Below are 13,134 nucleotides of genomic sequence, written 5' to 3' on the forward strand. Positions count from 1 at the left end.
GTGAGGGGGTGGGGGAGGGGTATAGAGTTTGTTTGGTTTTAACTGAGCCTGGAAGATGAGAGACACTAAAATGGAAAAAAAAAGGTATACCAGCTTCGACATCTTCAAGAACAGTCTTTCAGTGAAATAAGATTCCAGGTCAGGAGTTCAATCCCAGACTTTTTCCTTGTTTACGTCACAAAGCTGGGGGTGAGGGGTGAGGAAGAGGTAGAGAGGGTTTGTTTGGTTTTAACTGGGCCTGGAAGATGAGACACTAAAATGGAAAAAGGTATACCAGAAGAACAGTCTTTCAGTGAAATAAGATTCCAGGTCAGGAGTTTCCCAGACTTTTTGTTTTAAGCTGGGGTGGGGGTGGAAGATGAGAGGGTTTGTTTGGTTTTAACTGGGCCTAAAATGGACACTAAAATGAAAAAAAAAAAGGTATACCAGCTTCGACATCTTCAATAACAGTCTTTCAGTGAAATATGATTTCAGGTCAGGAGTCCAATCCCAGACTTTTTCCTTATGTCACAAAGCTGGGGTAGGTGGGCGGGGTGAGGGGTGAGGAAGGTGTAGAAAGGCTTTGTTTGGTTTTAACTGGGCCTGGAAGATGAGAAACACTAAAATGGAAAAAAAAAGTACACCAGGTTTGCCATCTTCAATAACAGTCTTTCAGTGAAATAAGATTCCTGGTCAGGAGTCCAATCCCAGACTTTTTCTTTGTTTATGTCACAAAGTCAAAAACGTTAAAATATCGCAAGTGTACGAATGGTAAAGCACACTCCAAGTTCGTCCACTTTCTTCTTTGCTTTTTTTTTTCCCTGCAAAGCCATATCGTTTGATCCTTAGTAGAACGCTCATCCGAGAAGGGAAACTCACTTTTCTTAATGGTTAATATTCACTACCGCGTTTCAGTGACTTTTCCCTTTCACGTTTCGTTTACAGTCTGATTACAATTAAGCCGGCACATCAGATTATGTACAGAGAAAACAATAACTCGACTTCGAACTTATATAAAAAAAGAAATTTTGATAAAGCGGAACTGTTACTCGGATAATTGAAATTCCCAATTATAATACAATTCGATTTAGATGCGGGAAAACATTTGCATATATCTGAGTTTTATGACCTCATGATTGAAATGAACAGATTGGCTCACGGATTTAGAATGCAAGTACACATTTTCAGAGAGAGGGGGAGAGAGAGAGGAATATATATATATATATATATATATATATATATATATATATATATATATATATATATATATACATATATTTACTATATATATACATATTTACTGTAGATATACACACACATACAGTATATATATATATATATATATATATATATATATATATATATATATATATATATATATATATATATAAATTTCTGACACTCATCAGGATCGAACCCAGGTCTTTCAACTGGAAGGCAAGGGCGCTGCCCACTAGGCCATACAAGTCATAAAAGAAGTTGGAACCTGAGGGCAGCTGCACCCTGATGTGAGTCAGAAATTTATTTCTGTTCCACACGTGATTGTGTGTTGATTATTTCTATATACATATATATATATATATATATATATATATATATATATATATATATGTATATATATATATATATATATATAGAGAGAGATAGAGAGAGAGAGAGAGAGAGAGAGAGAGAGAGAGAGAGAGAGAGAGAGAGAGAGCACTTCCGCACAGGACTTGGTAAAGTAAAGAGACCAGCCGAACTATACCATTCTGTGGAGACAACGCATTTCTTTGCAAGTACAGAAGCATTGTCGGGGACAGCCAATCTCACGGCAGATGAAAAATTATTGTCATAACCTGTGGACGGCTCCATCCACCACGAGTGAAAATAAAAGGCAAGTGGAGACCCCCACGCCGCCATTTATTTTGTGGACAGGTCGATGCAGGAATGTGGAAGGAGGGAAGGACGAACAAATACGAAGACTGTAAGAGGAATGGAAGCGAAAGAAACAATACGAGAACAAGGGATGATATGTTGGCCTTCCAAATACGGGCTTGGCTTTTCTTGATTGGTCAGAAGGTAGAGACGGTGGCTAAGATTAAAAGAAAATGCTTTGTAATTGTGAAAACGGACTTGCAATATTTTTATAACTATTTCCACCTTATTATTGCTACGCTTTCCACGGTTTGAATGATCATTAGCAAAAACGAGCTTGTATTATTAAAGTGGGATTTCGAAATGTGAATTGCTTTCCTGGCATAACTACTGGAAATTTAATTTTCTTGAAGGTTTTTCTTTCAGATATATTGCTTGATCGCAGACATTTATGCATCATGATATTTAAACAACCATGGATCTGGAGAATAGCAAAACTGTGAGTTATCACAAGCGGATCCAGAAAAAAAATATATATATATATATTATATATATATATATATATATATATATATATATATATATATATATATATATATATATATATATATATATATATATAAATTTCTATAGTAGATTTTTAATTTGTTTCCTAATTTTATATTTCTCATTTATGTTAATATTATCAAAATCTTCAATATTATTATTTTCCCTTATTTTTCATGGGAGGTTACGTCCCCAGGTGCCACCCCCCACCCCGGATCCGCTAGTTATTCCGAATACTTTCTTTAAAAAGTAATTTCTCTCTCAGTTTCGTCGAACAGCATACGAGAGACGTAAATAAAGAAAACCAAGTTAAGAAATGCATAAAGCACTGCTAACAGCGACAATAAAACAGAATGAAAAGAGGGGGAAATGAAAAGAAACAGAAAACACAGAGACTTTTTTAATTTGTTGCTCTAATTTTATATTTCAGATTAATTTATTTTATGTTATTATTATAAAAATGATTCGATTTGGCGTTATTGATTGTATTGTGCTTTTAGTGAATTCTACAGTACGTTTTCAGGTTTCAGGTGAAAGGACCCTAGTGATTCCAGCGTTTTCAGGTTTCATTTCGAAGGACATCTTTAAAAGTACGTTTTCAGTTTCAGTCGAACAGACATCTTAGTGAACGAGACGAGGTTTAAATAAAGAAAACCAAGTTACGTTTTCAGGTTTGCTTTAAAGGACATCTGATTCTAACAGCGACAGGTTTCAGCAGAATGAAATCTTGGGGAAATGAAAAGAAGGTTTCAGAAAACATCAGTGAGACTTTCAGGTTTCACTAAATTTAGTTTCTCTACGTTTTTATGTTTGCTGGAAGGGTGAATTCTTACAGTACGTTTTTTCAGGTTTCAGATTAATTTATTTGTGTTCCAGTACGTTTTAGGTTTGACAATAAATACATGATTTCCGACGTTTTGTCGTTTGAAAGGACATCTTAGTGATGTGTATTGTGACATCTTAGTGAATTCTACAGTACGTTTTCAGGTTTCAGCTTTCGAAAGGACATCTTAGTGAATTCTACAGTACGTTTTCAGGTTTCAAGGACATCTTAGTGAAAAGGACATCTTGGTGACATCTTGGTGAATTCTACAGTACGTTTTCAGGTTTCAGCTTTTGAAAGGACATCTTAGTGAATTCTACAGTACGTTTTCAGGTTTCAGCTTTTGAAAGGACATCTTGGTGAATTCTACAGTACGTTTTCAGGTTTCAGCTTTCGAAAGGACATCTTAGTGAATTCTACAGTACGTTTTCAGGTTTCGGCTTTCGAAAGGACATCTTAGTGAATTCTACAGTACGTTTTCAGGTTTCAGCTTTTGAAAGGACATCTTAGTGAATTCTACAGTGCGTTTTCAGGTTTCAGCTCGAAAGGACATCTTAGTGAATTCTACAGTACGTTTTCAGGTTTCAGCTTTTGAAAGGACATCTTAGTGAATTCTACAGTGCGTTTTCAGGTTTCAGACATCTTTGAAAGGACATCTTAGTGAGGATTCTACAGTACGTTTTCAGGTTTCAGCTTTTCGAAAGGACATCTTGGTGAATTCTACAGTACGTTTTCAGGTTTCAGCTTTTGAAAGGACATCTTAGTGAATTCTACAGTACGTTTTCAGGTTTCAGCTTTGAAAGGACATCTTAGTGAATTCTACAGTACGTTTTCAGGTTTCAGCTTTGAAAGGACATCTTAGTGAATTCTACAGTACGTTTTCAGGTTTCAGCTTTCGAAAGGACATCTTAGTGAATTCTACAGATGTTTTCATTCTCGAAAAGGACATCTTAGTGAATTCTACAGTACGTTTTCAGGTTTCAGCTTTCGAAAGGACATCTTAGTGAATTCTACAGTACGTTTTCAGGTTTCAGCTTTCGAAAGGACATATTAGTGAATTCTACAGTACGTTTTCAGGCTTAAGCTTTTGAAAGGACATCTTAGTGAATTCTACAGTACGTTTTCAGGTTTCAGCTTTCGAAAGGACATCTTAGTGAATTCTACAGTACGTTTTCAGGTTTCAGCTTTTGAAAGGACATCTTAGTGAATTCTACAGTACGTTTTCAGGTTTCAGCTTTCGAAAGGACATCTTAGTGAATTCTACAGTACGTTTTCAGGTTTCGGCTTTCGAAAGGGAATTCTACAGTGCGTTTTTTCAGGTTTCAGCTTTCGAAAGGACATCTTGGTGAATTCTACAGTACGTTTTCAGGTTTCAGCTTTCGAAAGGACATCTTAGTGAATTCTACAGTACGTTTTCAGGTTTCAGCTTTCGAAAGGACATCTTAGTGAATTCTACAGTACGTTTTCAGGTTTCAGCTTTCGAAAGGACATCTTGGTGAATTCTACAGTACGTTTTCAGGTTTCGGCTTTCGAAAGGACATCTTAGTGAATTCTACAGTGCGTTTTCAGGTTTCAGCTTTCGAAAGGACATCTTGGTGAATTCTACAGTACGTTTTCAGGTTTCAGCTTTTGAAAGGACATCTTGGTGAATTTACAGCAGGTTTCAGCTTTTGAAAGGACATCTTGGTGAATTCTACAGTACGTTTTCAGGTTTCAGCTTTCGAAAGGACATATTAGTGAATTCTACACTACGTTTTCAGGCTTAAGCTTTTGAAAGGACATATCTCGCAAAGCCACTTTATAAAACATTTGGCTGACTGCTGAATTTGGAGTCACTTGATTTTATGATGCCTTTATTCACATAATTACAGTGGGAAATGCATGTGGTATGTTGTGCTTCTTGGTGAATTCTAGAGTATGTTTTCAGGTTTCAACTTTTGAAAGGACATATCTCGCTACGCCACTTTATAAAACATTTGGCTGACTGCTTAATTCGAGAGTCACTTGGTTTTATGACGCCTTCATTCACATAATTTCAGTGGGAAATGCATGTGGTATATTATTCATTGCTGCCTTTTTCTGAAATTTCACATAACAAATACTTCATTTAGTCTTGTTCTGATTTCGGACAGCTTACAATGAATCCCAGTAATCTGCGCTGGGGAGCCATTTCCGAACGTCAGCAGATAAAATAACCTCTATTCAGTTTTCAGGAAAGGTATATACTGTATATAGCTTATTCCCTTTATTTTCAAAGCAACTGATTCGGACCAATCAGTGGATCCAGTGGACCCACACACCCTCTGCCTTGTCTAAACCCACACCGCTCTTCAACCAGCTTTAAACAAAAATGTTTTCTGGAAAGTCAATGTTTTTTTATTATGTTTGCTAAAAGAATAAGAAGACTCACTATTTTTACGACTAAGTTTACTGTGCTAATTTCCTTTTTCCCACTTACGGATTTTCTCTTGAATCTGAAGTTTCCTGATCATAATGATAGAAACCACTTGAAAGCACGTATTTGTACACTTATTTCAGTTGTCCTATTGAAAGAATAAAATGAACATCAAAGAATATGTCTTCTTAAGTGAATGCTTTTTTTTTTACGTATATTTATTCATAGGGGATGATGCGTTCTATGCAATCTTACTCTTCTCCTTTCATAACTATAATGAAGCGACGAAAGACTAAATGACAGAAATTCTCAAATATCAGTAAAATTGGTTATCAGGAACTGCGATCTTTCATTCACTTCATTAGGAACAAGCACACTTCTTTTTTTTTGTTTGTCATAATCAGTATCATTACCAAAAGCGAAGAAAAATGTCGTATAGATTAGACAGAAAGAAGATAAAAATAGATTTCATAATAATAAAAAAAACCTTTCAATTCAATTCCCCGGAGACCGTCCATATTGGGGTCGAGGTTCGTGTCTGGTCTGAGGAACATAAACAATTGGAGAGCCGACGCGTCGCAAAATACTGAAATGATAATAGTTCAGGAGGACAAAACAAGAGCATTGCTGAGATTTATAATGAATGATTTTGCCCTAATGGTTCGCAACATTCCGGATGTGATACACCAAAGATTTACGAGAATGAGCAGCGGATGAATCCATTTGTAAGGGACGAAGCTCCCACAAAAATCCTAAAAGAAATTCGTAACGACCTAATTATTTTCTGATTGTTGGAAAGAACTGATGGATGGATATATCGTGCACAGGGAATTTCTGTCAAAAAAGAAACAAAGAATTCTGTAACAGACTTTGATACAATACAATATAGTGTTTTGAAAGGTAAATGTACAGTAATGACATGACAGTTAAACGAAAAAACTTGAGATTTTCTTGAAATTCAGAGTCAGTTTTACTTTTCTGTAAAAGAAAACTATTGAGATGGCTATTTGTCTGCTACGCAAAAAAAAAAAAAAATTAATTCATGATTACATGGCAGTCCCGAAAGGTTGCTGATATCTGAATTTGCTTTTATGATTTCCAGAAATTGTTTTTCACTGGCTTTTTGAGTTTCTGTTCAAGCTAAGCGGCCAAAGAGGTATGGTACTGTACCACACCTCTTTGACAGGGATTGGTCAGGGATGCCAATGGACGACTGTCGCTTTCTGAAGGGCCAGAGTCAGCAAAATACGCATGTGAGTCTAACATTTCATTAAAACCCCATTTAACAGTTATATTTGAAAAACAATACACACGACTCCCAAACAGCATCTTACCCAATGCAAAAATAAGATAGTGAGCCCTTGGGAGAGATAATAAAGTAAGCTCCCAAAAATGTTATTTTTCAGAAGAGTTTGCCATTTGTTTTGAAAATTACAAGACACCTGACTAGACTAAAGGATTAAATCTCACCTTAAAGTTAAAATCATACCGACTTCAATTAGTAAAATTAATCAACGATCAAATTTGGGATCTTAAGGTGTGAACAATAAATTTTTGTTAATGTTGATTCGATTTCGTTTCACAGACTTAATCTGTCGAGTCTTTAATCAAAATATACGAATGAAAAGGAGGAACCTAAGTAATTGAAAAGTTTTATGTTGTGTGTATGAGTTCATTATAGTAACCAGGTATGTTTTAAGCTGATAGTTTCAGAAAATATTCTCGTAAGCAACCGTATCACGTATCACCTGAGTCCCATAAACTGAAACGTAGTCAATTTACAAAACTTGGACAAGATACCATTCATTACTCTAGGATATGTTATCGCTAAGCTCTTTGTAATTATCTTTCTTTATCATTCTGCAGTAAAAAAAAAAAAAAAATCAAACGCTAAAAAATGCGCCGTCGAGTTTTCTGTACAGCCGTTACAGCGTATAATCAAGAACATCGAAAATAGCTCTATCTTTCGGTGGTCTCGGTATAATGCTGTATGAGCCGTGGCCCATGAAACTTTAACCACGGCCCGGTGGTGGCCTATCCTATGTCGTTGCCAGAAGCACGATTATGGCCGACTTTAACCTTAAATAAAATAAAAACTGCGGAGGTTAGAGGGCTGCAATTTGGTATGTTTGATGACTGGAGGGTGGATAATCAACATACCAATTTGCAGCCCTCTAGCCTCAGTAGGTGTGAAGATCTGAGGGCGGACAGAAAAAAGTGCGGACTGATCGACAAAGCCGGCACAATAGTTTTCTTTTACAGAAAACTAAAAAGGGTGAGCTTAATGGATATTTATTGCTATCATGTTCTTCTTACATCGATCCCTTCAGAAATTTTGTTTTTGATACTATAACAACTATCATACAACAGTTCTTATTACAACCCTATTTTGAGCTGCATTACCATATTCTCAGATGAGGCCTACCGTCTGCAGCATACTTCCATTTCAAAAACCTCAAAAGCATTGAGATGAGCAGAGTTAGAATGCAGATATGCGTAGAACAACAACGAAAAAATATTAATCATCAAACAACGAATCAAGACGGCTGTCATTATTGATGGTTCTAGGGAGGTTAAACCCAAGCACAAGAGATGTAAAACATTTATCTTTCCAAATACCAAAACAATGTTTTTCGACGAAAAAAAGAGAGTATAGAATATGCACCTTGTTTTTCGAACCTCTTAAAGTCGAACGCCAGTTCTTTTTACATACGAGTTTATACGTATTTTAGAGACTCATACGACTGAAAGAAATATCGAATACATATGTGGAAGGACCTGGCATGCAAAGACATCATTAGCGATCCTTCTGCTCGTTATAAATGTTTAGGATTTCGAAGAGTTAGATAAACATTTCTTCTTCACGTGGGAGTTAATGCAACATTCCCCGGGAGACAGGGAAAACAGAATAAAGAGTCATTGTTTCAGTGAAGGTGATAGGCTGTCATTTTGAAAAAGACTGACTCATCGACGTAAACCCAGCAATCTGACAGCTCTGATCTCTTCAGATTAATCTTGATATGTGGTGGTATAAAAAATGCTAAGTGGCTGCCTTGTGGAAGAGTGGTTTATCTTTTGTTTAATCAGAAAAGCAGCTGTAACTGATGACCAAAGATAATGATTCTTTATTTTCTTTATCAAAGAACAATCAATAAACTCACCAGGTAAAAAAATATGGACATATTTTACATTTACAGATAATTTTGAATTTGATCACTAAAGACCAAAACCTTTCCTGTAGTAGGAGATAAGATCTTAGTGATAAAAAACTTTTCCTCTAAACTTGAAGCTACGTCAGTAAATCAACAATGCAAATTAAGGGTGCGCATGCCAAGAGAGGGTTGCTACCAATCACGAATGAGGCCACTCCAGTGACTGAAAGACCTATGTTCTCAGCAGGCGCTGACACTTAGGGGTTAAGTTCTCGAATGACAGTCCATGGAATTTCGAGGATGAAGCCCTGCGTATCAGCCCATCTTTATTTATTTCTATATTTTTATTTTCATTTATATCTGTTTTTTTTTTATTTATATCAATATTTTTGTTTTTATTCTTATTTTTATTTTTATCTATATTTTCATTTTTTATTTATACATATCTATTTTTTTATTTTATGTATCTCTTTATTTTTATTTGTTTTTATTTACATCTATATTTTTATTTTTTTTCTTAAATATATTTTTATTTACATCTATAATTTTTATTTTATATTTATATTCAGAGCACCATAAATGTTTCTCAGTGAACTGAAGACATTGGAAATTTAGAAGAAACGTCAAGAAAAGTACTGAATGGGGAAGCAGGAAGATGAGAGATTTTAAACGTAGCTACAACGACAAAAAAGCCAAATTGAGACAAAAAGTTTGAGTTTAATTGAACACTTGATTTTGGTGTATAGATATCCAACATAAATTGGGAGGAGCAGCATAGCAACCGCAAAAAGAAATAAAATCAGAGGAAATTTGTGAGCAAAATCAAATCATAAACGGAGTTACAGCCGAACAGTAATATAGACAGGAAATTCAACACCACCTGATTTGGATGAAGGTGTAATAGGATTATGCAAAGTCTTTGAAACTGAAGCTTTACAATAGACAGCAGTGAAAAATGCGCGAAAAAGCATTACTGAAGCAATCCTCTTGTTGTGAATACTGCGCTTCATAATTTACATGAATTTCATATTTCAAGGAAAAATTGCAAAAAGCTATTAACAGAGTTACGTTCGCTCTTGCGGAAGAATAGAAACAAGTGTGACAGCCTTATGATCTGAACAGACAATAGAAAAACAAGGACTGTAAAAGAGCTTAATAATGTCGTACAGCTGAACTGAATTCGTTTCATAATCGCTGATAACTAGGAAAAAAATGAGACAAAGGAAAAGAAAGAATGGTCAATTTTTCTTTTCCAATGCAAATACGTTCCTTCCTTTCTCATCATTACTGGGAGGACATACGCAGTGGCTCGAGATGTATATTGACAGAGACATCTCGTTAGTAACGTGACTTTGAAGGACTTGAAATATTAAGTTGAATAACATATTGTTATATCTGCTTACTGGTACGGAACCAGACCCTAATTTGAAAGGAGTTCAAACCGAAACAAAGTGAAGAAAGCAGAGAAGAGAGAAGATTCAAAGACTGATTCAAGAGACACCAGAAGGAAGGAAGGAAGGAAGAGAGGAATAAATTCAACTGCGAAAGAAAGGAAGACGTTAGGAGGAAATGGGAGTAATGTTGTTGACGAGGGCGAACTTTTATAATTGGACCTCTTCTTAGATTCGCTTTATAAGAGGTTTTTCGAGAAAAGGGAAAATTTATGTATCTTTAAGGAAATGTGGAAAAAAGGGGAGAGACTCAAATATCGCATCAAACGAACTCGAATTCATGCGCGCGCAAACTCAGTGAAAACATGAAATCCTTGAACTTTGAATCTTCGCATAAGAACACCAATTTGAGCAAAAAAAAAAAAAACTCTCGTGTGTAAATAGTCGTGGCTAATTCTTCCCTAAAACATTTTAATTAGGTAGACAACCAACCTTTCTATAACTATTTCTGATGATATGCCATAACCAGTTTGAGCAAAAGAAAATAAAAAATAAAAAAAGGAAAAACTCTCGAGGGTAAACAGACAAAAGTCGTGGCTAAGTGTTCCCTAAAACATTTTAATTAGATAGACAACCAACCTTTGGTATAACTGTTTCTTATGATATGCCGTAGGAATACCTAGTAGATGACACATAGAGCATACAGAATACAGAAGTATGTAACAACTCACTAAAAGAACTGTAGTTATACGATTTATGAAATAAGAGATGAGCAATCTTCAACTTTCATGCATTTAAGTAAGTCATCGTATTTACTTCTTGGTGCAACACACGTAAAGCAAAGCCTTGACAGTTACTGATAGTTCCCAACAACCAACGGTTTAATTCGCAGTTTTTCACTTCAGACGGTTTTTTCTTGTGCTCATCATCCGTTTGCAAGAAGCATGAGAAACGGTCTGCGCACAAGAAGGAAGTTACTCGAAAACCTTTGTTCACGACTTTTGCGCTGTCTAGCGTTCTGTGAAGTTGCCCCGTAAATCCACCAAACTTCCTTCCGTCCCGAATTCGACCTGTCACCATATATATATACAAACTAAACTTACAGTATGTGAGGGTATTGTTGACCATTTTACCTAGCAATGGGAATCATTAGGAACATGCGTTTCCTCTTGACAGATACCAGAAGCAAGAAGGCTAAATATGACGCAAAGTTTTAGATGGATATGGGAGCACCTCATTCAGACTGAAAAGTAGACAGGATTTTTGCATACAAACGCAGCTTTATGCTCTTATAACTTCTGTATTCTTAACTTCTGTAAACTCCGTACTATAACAGACGTAAAATGATTTCCACAATATTCGTATCGATGTTTTATCCGATTAGATTTTCGTTAGCTCTTCTGAGCATTTGTAGTCAACGAGTCTTTGTAAGCACAGGAATTAGTATCCAATACATTGAAATGTCTCTACTAGTTTGACGATTGGAGGGTGGGTGATCAACATACTAATTTGCAGCCTTCTAGCCTCAGTAGTTTTCAAGATCTGAGGGAGGACAGAAAAAGCGTGGACGGACAGACAAAGCCATCTTAATAGTTTTCTTTTACAGAAAACTAAAACCACATATTCGATGGAAAGAATATATTTGTCACAGTTTCGAGACATTACGTTTCTTCTTCAGTATGGAAAATAGTATTATATACAAAGAAAATGGCATTAAAAAAAAAAGAAACAGTTACATAAAACGTACAAAGACAAAAGCACTAAAGCGATAAATAAACGCCAGGAATATAGCAAACTTAATGAACGAATTGCTTTTGAAGTCGGTCAGTTTTGCTAGGGTTATTAATAAAACAAACCACTTAAGTATATTTTATCTTCTTGAGAGAATATGCTGTTTTCCTAAGAATTCATGTTTTCCATATTCGTTTCATTATAATGCTGGTATAGTGGTTAGTGTCGTGGCATGCCACTCAGATGTCAAGAGTTCGCGCCTCCCTCAGGGCGATGAAAAATCACTGGCTCTGTATCATGATCAGTTACTGCCGCGGTGTGGGGTCTAGGGTGGGAGGTTGAAACTAGCATATTTTTTGGAAGCTTGAATTTCAAGTCAATGGCCCCGTGGGCTTGTTCCATATGAATAGGTTTCATCTGCTAAATAAATAAAATAAATAAATACTTCATTACCAAGGTTTCGACAGTCTTGATGGCTTGAATACAAAGTAATCGATTTCCAGATTTTCGTAGTTTTTACGAACTCCAGTATATATATATATATATATATATATATATATATATATATATATATATATATATATATATATAATAAGATTGTATAACAAATTTAAAAAGTAATATGTATATATATATATATATATATATATATATATATATATATATATATATATATATATATATATATATATATATATATATATACATACATACATACATATAGAATGTATAACGAATTTAAAAATTATTAAGCCAGGTATTTGGAATCTAGTTTAAATGACTGATTACTGAACTATCAAAAAGTTGTCAATCAAGTTTGAAAGTGTTCTAACGCCATAATTAATGAAGAAGGATTTTAAAACGGAGCAGGCACCAAGGCACAATGGACGTCACATCATTGTTTAAAAGCCCACTGTCCAAAAAAAAAAAAAGGAAAAATGATCAACAAAGATAAAAATTCCTCCGACCAACTACTGCTCATCCTATCTAATCAAAATCTCTTGTTCGTGTCGGAAATAGTCTTGAAAATCTCCGTTTCATCGCGTTAATTATCGTGCCTTATGGTTAGCAGGTGGCTATTTCTTCGAATATTCTCATAATGATGCAGCAAAATGTAGAGAGTCGAAGGCGAGGGGGGGAGGGGGGCGTAGCATGACAAAGCTCATTTTTCCCGCAGACGTACCTGTACCATACAGGTCTATATTGAAAATTAATTATGGCGCATGAATTAAAACCTTTCCCTCCGTAGCAGAAAATATT

Source organism: Macrobrachium rosenbergii, chromosome 6 (genome assembly GCF_040412425.1).
Source record: "Macrobrachium rosenbergii isolate ZJJX-2024 chromosome 6, ASM4041242v1, whole genome shotgun sequence".
Lineage (NCBI taxonomy): Eukaryota > Metazoa > Arthropoda > Malacostraca > Decapoda > Palaemonidae > Macrobrachium > Macrobrachium rosenbergii.